General features: G+C 38.8%; 1 protein-coding gene across 1 annotated transcript in view; it reads right to left on the bottom strand.

Moving 5' to 3' along the window:
• The window catches only part of SCOC (short coiled-coil protein), a 58,820-nt gene that overhangs the window by 8,335 nt on the left and 39,978 nt on the right, over window positions 1-10,507 (bottom strand). The window contains exon 2 of the mRNA XM_069105409.1: window positions 182-238. The gene's annotated coding sequence lies outside the window, so the exon portion shown is untranslated. The remainder of the gene's footprint in view (window positions 1-181; window positions 239-10,507) is intronic.

Below are 10,507 nucleotides of genomic sequence, written 5' to 3'. Positions count from 1 at the left end.
CCCCTCCCCCTCTCTCCCTCTCCCTCTCCCCCCTCTCTCTCTCCCACTTTTCCTCTCTCCCCCCCACCTCTCTCTCTCTCTCTCTCTCTCTCTCTCTCTCTCTCTCTCTCTCTCTCTCGGTCGCCCTCGGTGTGCCTCTGCGCCTGCGCTTTGCCGCTGATGCTCCTTACGGCTCCCTTACCTCTGGTTTCTCGTTCCGGAGCCTACTCCAGCTCGCGACCCCGACTCCCAAAGCTCTGGGAAAGGGAGGCGGGGACCAGGGAGGAGGAGAAGAAAGAGCAAGGAACCCCAGAGGTCGCGGTGGGCCAATCAGGAGAGAGACGATGGAGGTTGGGCGGAGAGAGGCAGAAAACGGGCTGCTCCCGAGGTGATGCGCTCAGGCGGCGGAGCTCCCCGGCCTCAGTAGCCCTGTCTCCTGCTCCACAGATCTGGTGCTAGGCTTCAGCCCAGGGCCTCCGTTTCCTCCTCCAGCACCCTGCCATCTCAGGCAGCTCCTTCTCGGAAACGAAGTCGGTTCAGCACCGGGGGACGATTCCGCGAATGCAGCAGGCACCGCTTGGGGTCTTAGGAGAGGGTTTTGTGTTTTTGGAATCGACTTCAAGACTTTGCATCTATTGGGAAAACTAACTCCGTGTTGAAAGGGGCACAGAGAGAATCCCAGGGCTCCTCCCAAGTGTCCTCCCTTCCGGGCCAGAGGGGATCCTGGGACCCATGGGGATCATCGAAGCCCAGAAATGCGTTCGGGGCAGAGCAGAATAACTACGCTAATCTCAGTAGGATCCTAGATTTTCACCGCGGCTGGCCTAAAAAGGCACCGAGCCATCTCATCATCTTAGAGAATGGAAGAAACAGGCCTAGAGAGAGGTGGGCTGACTTGCCCAAATGCAGGCACGTTTTTTAATAAGTAGCAAAGTAATATTTGAAGGCAGGGCCTCTCACTTAAATTCTCACTCTTTCCAGTGCAGGAGGAGACTTTCCCATTCTCTTGTAGCTAGTTACGTGTCAGAAACAGAACTTGAACCTTACCTTCCTGATTCCAAGGCAGCCCCTCTATCCACTGTATCAGTGGTTCTCAAAGCGAAGTCTGAGGATCTCTGGGGTTCCCCGACCCCCTTTCAGGGAGTTCATGAGGTCAAAATTATTTTCATCATAATACTAAGGCATTTTAATTTTGACTATGGTAATTATCTATAGGGATAACCCACATGAACAAAAGCTTTTTGTGGTGTTCGCAATAATTTTTAAGAATGGAAAGGAGTTCTGAAACAAAAAAAAATTTCTAACTACTGCACTGTACCATGCTGCCTCTCATTCTCATTTTATACAGGGAAACTAAGAGTCAGAGAGGTTGGGCATTTTGCCAGTGGTTATAATATATAATTCGGGAAGTTGGAAGTGAAAGTCAACTAGGTGACCCAATGGACTTATGGACCTGGAATCTGGAATACCTAAGTCTGGCCTCAGATACTTCCTTACTATATGACCGTCTGTCTGCCTCAGTTTCTTCACCTATAAAATGGGGATAAGAGTAGCATCTGCCACAGAGGGTTCTTGTGAAACTAAAATGAGAGATATGTAAAGCATTTTGTAGATATTAGTTATCATTGAGTGGGATCTTGGCACAATCTGAATTCATCCAACAGTTCCAGGTAATAATTTGGAATTGTACAAGAAAAGTTATTCAACTGCTGGCACACTTTAACCCAGTGATCCTGCTATTAACCAGGTACCAAAAGAAGTTCAAAAGCAAGTCTAACATATAGGTAAATACTAATAGCACAGCACTTTTTTTTGTGTTAGAGAATTGTAAACACAGTCAGTGCCCTTCAATTGGAGTAATGGATGTCTAGTGTAGGTTTTTTCTTTTTAAGGATGGAAGAAACAGGTTTATTTGAAGATAATAGTACCAGTATAATAATAGATAGTAGATAATATAGATAATAGAACCAATAGCTACAGAGAAGTTGAAGATTTTAGATAATTGGCTATGCAAAGTGTAAGAGAAGACAGGAAGGAATAGGCTCAACTGCACATGTAAAGAAATTGGCCTCGTCAAGTTGAAGGACCACCTTCAGAGACTGGGGGAAAGGAAGAGAAAGTGGGAAAGTGAAGGGGTTTTGAGATGCATAAAATGGGAGAAGGAATCATTTCAAATGACTTCAATTTTCCTGCATTCACACATAGTTGTTTTTGCTTAATTTGCTTTTCTTTGTTTCAAGGGAAGATTTGATGGGAGAAAGGGGCAAGAAGAGTTAGGACTTCGAGGGGAGGTAAGACAAATAACCTGAAATGACTTTAATGAAAGGCAAAGGGCATAAATAAAACATGTTGCCAAAAAAATTATAAAAGTGCTATGGACAATCCTACCACAGTCTGAATAATTTCCTTCTAGACACAGTCTTACATAATGTGACCTGATTTTTTGGGGTATGTTTGTTCATTAAGATATTTTAGTACTTTCATGGATCTATGATCAAAATAATTTGGGACCTCCCTCCATAGATGTAAATAATAATACATGCATACATTACATACATATATAAATGTGTGTGCACATATGTATGTATAAATCCCCCAGAAAGAGTCCTTCTAATGCTCTTGATCTGTTATTATAACTGACTGTAAAGAGTTATGTTACATGTTATGTATTCAAGTAGTCTCTGCAGTTATATCTCCCATCCAGTTTAATCCGTCGATTCATTTAAGGCAGAAAGTAAAACATTTAACTAAAGTGAAATCTGGGATAGGTTACAATATAAATATAAATCAAAACAAATTACTTTTGGCTTATCATAACCAAATCCATGTTTCTAATTTTTGCAGCAAGCATATCTTTAAACAACCTCTGACAGTCATTGCCCATAACTCCTATCTGCTTGAAAAAAATTGTGTGCTGTGAAACTATATGGGGGACTTGTTTCTTTCTGTCCATCTTTATGACTGTCCATCTTTCCCTCTTCTACCAGCTGGGTTCTTTCCATAGCACCCTGACTATCATGGCCATCCTTATGAACTCCCTGTCTGCTGGAATAGGAGTATAGATATACTTTACTATAAACAACCCCACAGTGGTGTCTGTATCTGTATGTGAGTAATTAAAATTGAACCTGCTGGAAAATTTGCAGTCATGCCTTGCATGACCACAGGCACTGGTTTCATGCTAAAGTATTTGAATGCTTTTGGATGATGAAGCAATTATCCTACAGGTTTCTTAGCCAAAGAGGGTGTCAGAAGAGGGAGTGTATTAGTTTAAGAAGGAGAGACAGCTGGCTCAGTCTTTTTCTTTCAATTCTCCTGTGTGCCAAGGAAATGTCCCTCATTAGACTTCTCGTGAGGGAGTGGAGGAGGAGCACTCTTCTATGAGCTTATTACATTCTCAAAGAAATGTATGGCTAGCAAAGAAGTAAGCCAGCCATAGATTAAGGGGGAATAAATGTTAATGGAAAAACAATTGAAACTAAATGTGTAAAATTATTAAAAAAAATAAGTTTGCCCCCCAAAAGGAGAGACATAAGGGAACTCTTTCCCCTCTGCTAATTCCCCTTTACAGAGATGAGGGTCCCCAAACGTGGAACATTGTATATAATATAATATTTTTTCTTTAAACAATTTTAAATATATTTTTTCAATGTATTGATCTTCCCTTCTAAAACATTTTTTTTTTTTGTTCTAAGGGATGGCACTCTGGGAGAGGGAGGGAGAGGAATACAAAAGGAAAATCTAGATGATGTAAAAACAAAAGATATCAATACCATTTGTTTTAAACAGAGGGATAACAAGTGGACAGTCTGAGTGCTGTGCTTGTCTTTGTATAATATTGAAAGACCTAAAGGAACACCTCCAATATTATGATATTTAAGATAAATAATTCTTTATTAAGGAAAGCCTGGGTATCAAAATTGAGAAGACATGTAGACTTAGATTTCTGTCAAAGAAAGGACAGAGGAGCTTAGTGACAGATTTGTGAAGAGGAACTGATTTAGTCTTGAAGGAACCTATATACTGTAAAATGAAGCATATTTGATTGTGCTCAGTATTCTGGTTAGCCTAGGCATCTTTCAATTTATGTACTTTTCCAATTATGATTTATTACCCTTAATTCTTATTTATAGCTCGAGTAGTTCAAAAGAGTCATGGTTTCATCTGAAAATATGCTTTTTGATCTAGTGATTAGGAAAGGACCATTTTAGTAGAGTGATGGAGGTATAAACTAAATAGCAAGAGTTAAGGAGAACTGGTAGGGGACCAGTGCAAGCACCAGTTATGGACAACTTTTCATTAGCTATCTAGCAGATTTGTACTGGGAAAATCTTTTGCTTTTCATCATGTACTACATCTCCTAAAAATATCTGGAGAGTATAAGTTCTGAATTATTTCCTAGGATTCTGTGTGGGATAATGCATAGGGATCACAGGACTCACAGAATTTGATGGACAAGGTTAGAAACTCTGCAAGGGAAAGAAAAGGAGCAAGGGGAGGTCACTGTAATGAGCAAGATCTTTTTTTCTCAGAGACAGGGAGTATAATGAATAGCACTTCCTGTAACTGCAGCGCTATGCAGAAGGGATGTGGACTTTGGTGTGCACAGCAGAGCAACCAAGTTGCTGTTCAGTCAAGCTAATGAGGGAGAGGAAAAGAGAGCCAATAGGTATAGAATAAAAGCTTCTGTAGCATTTGAGCTAGAGGTAGAATTCAAGTTCCCAGCAGGTACTTACTGACTCCTGTGAATGACTGAACCACCCCTCCCTTAGCCCAGTGGCAGCTGATTATATTAAGCACAAAACATTGTTTCTTCATTCTGCTGAAGAAATCAGTGGGAATGAAGCTTCTAGTGGGTGAGGAGAAATTTCTATATCGATTATTTCTGATAAATACAATCTGTTGCTTTTATTTTGTACTCTTTAATTCAATTAAACTGCTTATGAACATAAGCTCTGCTTTGCAGAGGCTACTGAAATAAAAAGGGAAGTCTGGGAGAGGAAAGGGTGTGGCCCAAAAGATGAAGAGATTGAATGAGTAATAACCCTATGGTATAGTGGAAAGGGCATTGAATTTGAAGTCAGTGAACTTGGATTCAAATGCTGACTGTCACTCCCTGTGAGTCTCCTAACCTCTCTGGGACTAAGTTACCTGTGATGTAAAATGAAGGGTTTGGACTAGCTGACTTCTAAGATCTCTTCCACTTCTAAATCTGTATTTACTAAATCTAAACCCTATAATTCTATAAGAAAGGACCCAAAGGGGTGACATAGTAGTGTGGATGAGGTGTTGGGTTGGTGGATAGCCACCCCTGTCCATGGTCCTGATATAGTAGTGTCCTCTGAGACCCACACAGGGGCACTGCTGCATAAAATGCTTATCCACACAGCACTTGGGCTGTCCTAGAAGAAGACTCTTGTGAGAATACTTCTATACTATCTCCTATCTATTGTGAATTTTATAAATCTAAAGTTAAGGTGGTATGGTGGTAAGCAGAGTATATAGATTTATATATGGAAGGAACTTCAAAGACTGTCTAATCCAACTCCTTCATTTAACACATGAGAAAATAGTCTATAGGAGGTAAAGTGACTTTGTCAGAGGCAGGATTTGAACCTAAGTCTTCCTAAGTCCAAGTCCAACACCCTATCCAAAATGCCATTTTTCTGCCAAGTTTCTATTTTGTACCTGCTGGCATCTGATTATCATCTTGTAGCACTGACCAAATACCTGATTTGAAGAACCCTTCATTATATCCATCTTGGCTGAGAAGTGTTCCCCCTGGAAGTGTAAAACAAGTATTACTGCTTCCTAGCTCCTGAAGGCTTTCAGGACGGCTTATTTCCTCAAGAAGCAAAGCTTTGTATGTATTCGCTAGTGCTTAGTATGAAAGAATCAGTATTGCCTTTTAAATTAAGCAAATTAGGAAGCAACCAGTGCTTCCTGTAGGCTTCCACAATCTGTTGCCTTGCTACTTTTATAACAACAAAAATGATGTCATTTTTCCTTCTGAAATGTGAACATGGAAGCAATAAATGTAAGATGCATTTTAATTTCTTGTTCATTCATATTTTAAAGAGTCAGAGCACAGAATCCTTTCTGCTTCCTTTCACAAAGTAAATAAAGGCTTACCAATAGTACCTAGATTGATGCCTTGCAGATTAAACTCAGCAAATGTTTGCTGGATGAATTGATGTGTTTGCTAAATGTCACATTTTTAGGAAGGATATTGATAAACTGGAAAACCATCCAGAAGAAGTTGAAAGATGCTTAGTCTAGAGAAGAGAACATGACAGCTCTTTTCAAGTATTTGAAGGGCTGACATGGAAAAAAAATTAGACTTATTCTGTTTGGCTCCAGAATACAAAACTAAAGGCATTGTGTGAAGACTGAACAAGGAATTTATGCTTGATATAGAAAATATTTTCAAAAAATTAAAACTGTCCAAATGTTGAATGGGCTGCCTCAAGGAGGCAGTGGTTTCCCTCTCACTGGAAGTCTTCAAAGAAAATCTAGACAATTACTTGTTGAAAAAGTTTTGGTAGGGTCTATTGTAGAAATGGGTTTTCTTGATGTGTGATGACCTCTGGGCACCCTTCCAATTCTGGAACCATAGAAGTCTGCAAAAATACCTTTGCAACTGTTATCTTGACTATATGGCACCCATTACATTTTTGGTATAGAGTGAAGTGTGAACTGTAGTGAAAGTGACATCATGAAGAACCCCTCTGAAAGGAATTCATTCTTAAAAGACCTTTTTTGTTGTTCACTTGTTTCAGTTATGAATGACTCTTCATGACTCCATTTGGGATTATTAGGGGCCTTAAAAATCTGGCATGTTATAGGTGCTTAATAAATGCTTGTTGAATTGGATTTTAATGTCTAAAGAAAAGAAAATCATTTTGTGTTATTTACTTCCTAGAATTTTAAAAAATAACATTACGTGTTTTACTACATAGAATTACGTGGTTAAATTTTCTTTCATCAATATAAAAAATATGCAAGGGAAGGAGAATGGTGCATGCTATTCCCCACCAAATACATGCATTTATATTGTGGTGCTTCATGGTACAACAGTGCCCACAAACTATGCTTTAGGCTACATTATATTAAAGAGGTTCATGGAACAGGATAGGAACTAGGCAGAGGGGGGCTTAATGAGTCAGCATAATGACTCTGCCAGCCTATAAACCTTTTGATATGTTGTTGTTTAGTAATTTCTGACTCTCCATGACCCCGTTTGGGGTTTTCTTGGCAAAGACACTGGAGTGGTTTGCCATTTCCTTCTCCAGATCATTTTATAGATGAGAAAACTGAGGCAGTCAGGGTTAAGTGACTTACCCAGAGTCACATAACTGGTATCTGAGGCCTGATTTGAACTCAGGTCCTCTTGACTCTGGGACTCTATTCACTGTGCCACTTACTAGGGTTAAGCTGAGGAAGGAAACTGCTACCAACACAATTAAAACCCAAAGAGAGCTACTAATAATTGTGGGGGCAATTCTCCCAAATTGGACATGGGGAGTCATACATAGTGCATATGCTATCTTCCTTAGCACTAATGAAAGAATCTGCTCAATCTATAAGTGAATCAGCAAATATTTATTAAGCTCCTACCATATGCCTATGAGGTACTTTGCTAGGCACTGAGAATAAAGACAAAAATGGATTAATTCTTGTCCTCAAGGATTTGGTATTACCTTGGGAGTATAGCTAAGTATATAGAGAATAAATTCCAAAAAATAAGTAACTAGAATTACAGAACATTTTAAGGTTTTGCAAACCAAATTTTATATACATGCATGCATGCATGCATGCATGTATGTGTCTGTATAGGTATATACACATCTACATCTCCATGTATGTATATGTACATTATATTTATTGTATATGCATATGTACACACTCATGCATGTGTTTGTTTCCTTTGCTCCTCTGAGTTAGGTGATATAATTATTTACATTTTACAGGAGAGAATACCGAAATTGAAAGAAGTAAATGTACTTGGCCAAGGCCACATAATTACATCAGTGTCTGCTGTGGGATTAAAATTCAGGTCTTCTGACCTCTAAGTCCAACTTTCTATCCATTGCACCACCTAGCTGCCTGATGACCGCAAGAGAAGGAACAAATGGGGAGATCAGGAAAGACTTCTATGTAGAAGGCAGAACTGGAGCTCTAAGGGCAAATTCTATTCTGCCCCTTTAAACCTGTGTGACCATAGGTCACTTTACATCTTTAAACCCTAGTCTCCTCATGGGTAAAATGAGGAGATCATACCAGATAATATTTAAGGCTTCTTCTAGCACTAAATCTGGGATTGAAGAATAGAATCTATTGTCTTAAACTATTGTTCTCTTTTGGGTTGACCACATTGTTATGTGGCTATTAAATTAGTAGCTGATGGTAAGCATGTTCTATTTGTGAAATTTCATTCAGTTAAACAGTAGTTCTTGAAATTGAGACAACTTGAGGCATTCATTTATATGATGAAAAAGTGGCTAATTACCAAATTTGAGGGGGAAAAGCCCCAGAGATTATTTTGGGGCTTCAACTTGACATACATCACACACATAAAAAAACTGCCTAATCTCAACTAGATGGTCCCAAACACACTACATGAATATTTCAAGAATGAAATATGCTAAATCAAGGCATTTTTATACCTTTTGAGTGTAACCAGGTGTGTTCCCTGAAATAATCATTTTGCTTCATATTCATTACTTTGCAGACTGTGTTTCTTCTTGCTCCCGAATAAGAACTTGAGTCTTCTATTTTTTCCTTTTTAAAAGGTTACTGAGTTCATTGGCAAATCAATATTTTATTCAACTTAGTACATGAAGAAATAAATCCTACTCCATTTGGAAACTTTTTTGACAATAGAAAGAGAATCAGGACCGGTTTTCACCGGTAAACCCTCGTGTCATCTACTGAATTGGGGTACTCCAAGTTTATCTTTGTCAAGAGCATAATTACTGGTTAATATTACAAAAAAGGAAAATTTTGGATGTTGAAGGGGATGTGGGAAAACTGAGACACTTATGCACTGTTGGTGGAATTGTGAACCTATTCAGCTGTTCTGGAGAGCAATTTGGAACTATGCCCAAAGGGCTATAAAACTGTGCATACCCTTTGATCCAGCAGTACCACACTGCTAGGTCTATATCTTAAAGACATCCAAAAAAAAAAAGGGAAAAGGACCCTACTTAGAATAAAATTTGTAACAGCTCTTTTTGTGGTGGCTAAGAATTGGAAATCGAAGGGATGCCTATCAATTATAATAACTGAACAAATTATGGTATACGATTGTAATGGAATATTATTGTGCTATAAGAAATGACAAGCAGGATGGTTTCAGACAAGTTGGAAAGACTTGCATGAACTGATGCACAGTGAAGTGAACAGAACCAGGAGAATGTGGTACACAGAAATAGCAACATTGTTCAATGAAAAGCTATAAATGACAGCTATTTTCAGCAACAGAATGACCCAAGACAATCCAAAAGAACTAATGATGAAACATACTATCCATCTCCAGGGAAAGAACTGATATTATTTTAATACAGACTGTATATTGTTTTTCACTTTCATTTTTTTCTTTTATTCTAACCTTGTACAAAATAACTAATAGGGAAATGTTTTATGTAATTGTGCATGTATAACCTATATCTGATTGCTTACCATCACAGGAAGGGAGAGATAGAACTTGGAACTCAAAACTTTAAATAAAAATGTTGAAAAATTGAAAAAAAAATTTTAGAGAGCATAATTCTTCTAGAGAAACCAAAATTGATTGGTTTCATTGGTATCATTAGCATCATGGATTTAGATCTGGAAGGGCCCATAGGGACCACATAATCCAAGCCCTTCATTTAATAGCTGAGGCCCAGAGATGTGAAGCAAATTTTCCCCAATCACACAATAAGTGGCAGGGCCAGTATGTGAAACTAGGTGGTCCAGTGGAGACAGTACTGGAATTGGAGTCAGAGAACCTGAGTTCTTTAACTCCCTACAACCATGACCTTCAGTAAATAATTTCATCTCTATTGGTCTCTTGGTATTCTCAGCAAAATAAGGGAGTTAGATTATAGATGACTTCTGAGGATCCTTCTAGCTCAAATTGCTCTGAATCCTACAATTTCTCCAAATCCATATATAGCATTGGTTCTTTTATACACTATCTTCCATGTTCATATAAAGATGGTAATAGAGGAGATTCAGTCTGTATAACCTCACTGGTATAAAAGTCATTAGACAGGGAGGAAAAAGACTAAGGTTCCAGAGACAGCTCCAGTATTTACTAACCCGGGGCTTAATCTCTCCGGACCCCTTTATCTTCATCTATAAAACAGGGATGAGAATACTTGTACCACCTATCTACAGGGTTGTTGGGAGAAACATATTCAAATGTCAGTTCTCTATAAATGGGAACTGCTATTAAGATGAAGGACCTGTATTCTTTGCAAAGAACTGAAGGGCACTTTTTGAGGCATTGAACTTTATGGTTACATGAGAAGAACCATTCAAT

This window comes from Petaurus breviceps, unplaced genomic scaffold (assembly GCF_028583685.1).
Source record: "Petaurus breviceps papuanus isolate PSGF00001 unplaced genomic scaffold, PetGlider_PUasm1.0 76, whole genome shotgun sequence".
Taxonomy (NCBI): Eukaryota; Metazoa; Chordata; class Mammalia; order Diprotodontia; family Petauridae; genus Petaurus; species Petaurus breviceps.
The sequence above is the reverse complement of the archived record's forward strand: the minus strand, read 5'-3'. Positions and strand labels throughout refer to the sequence as shown.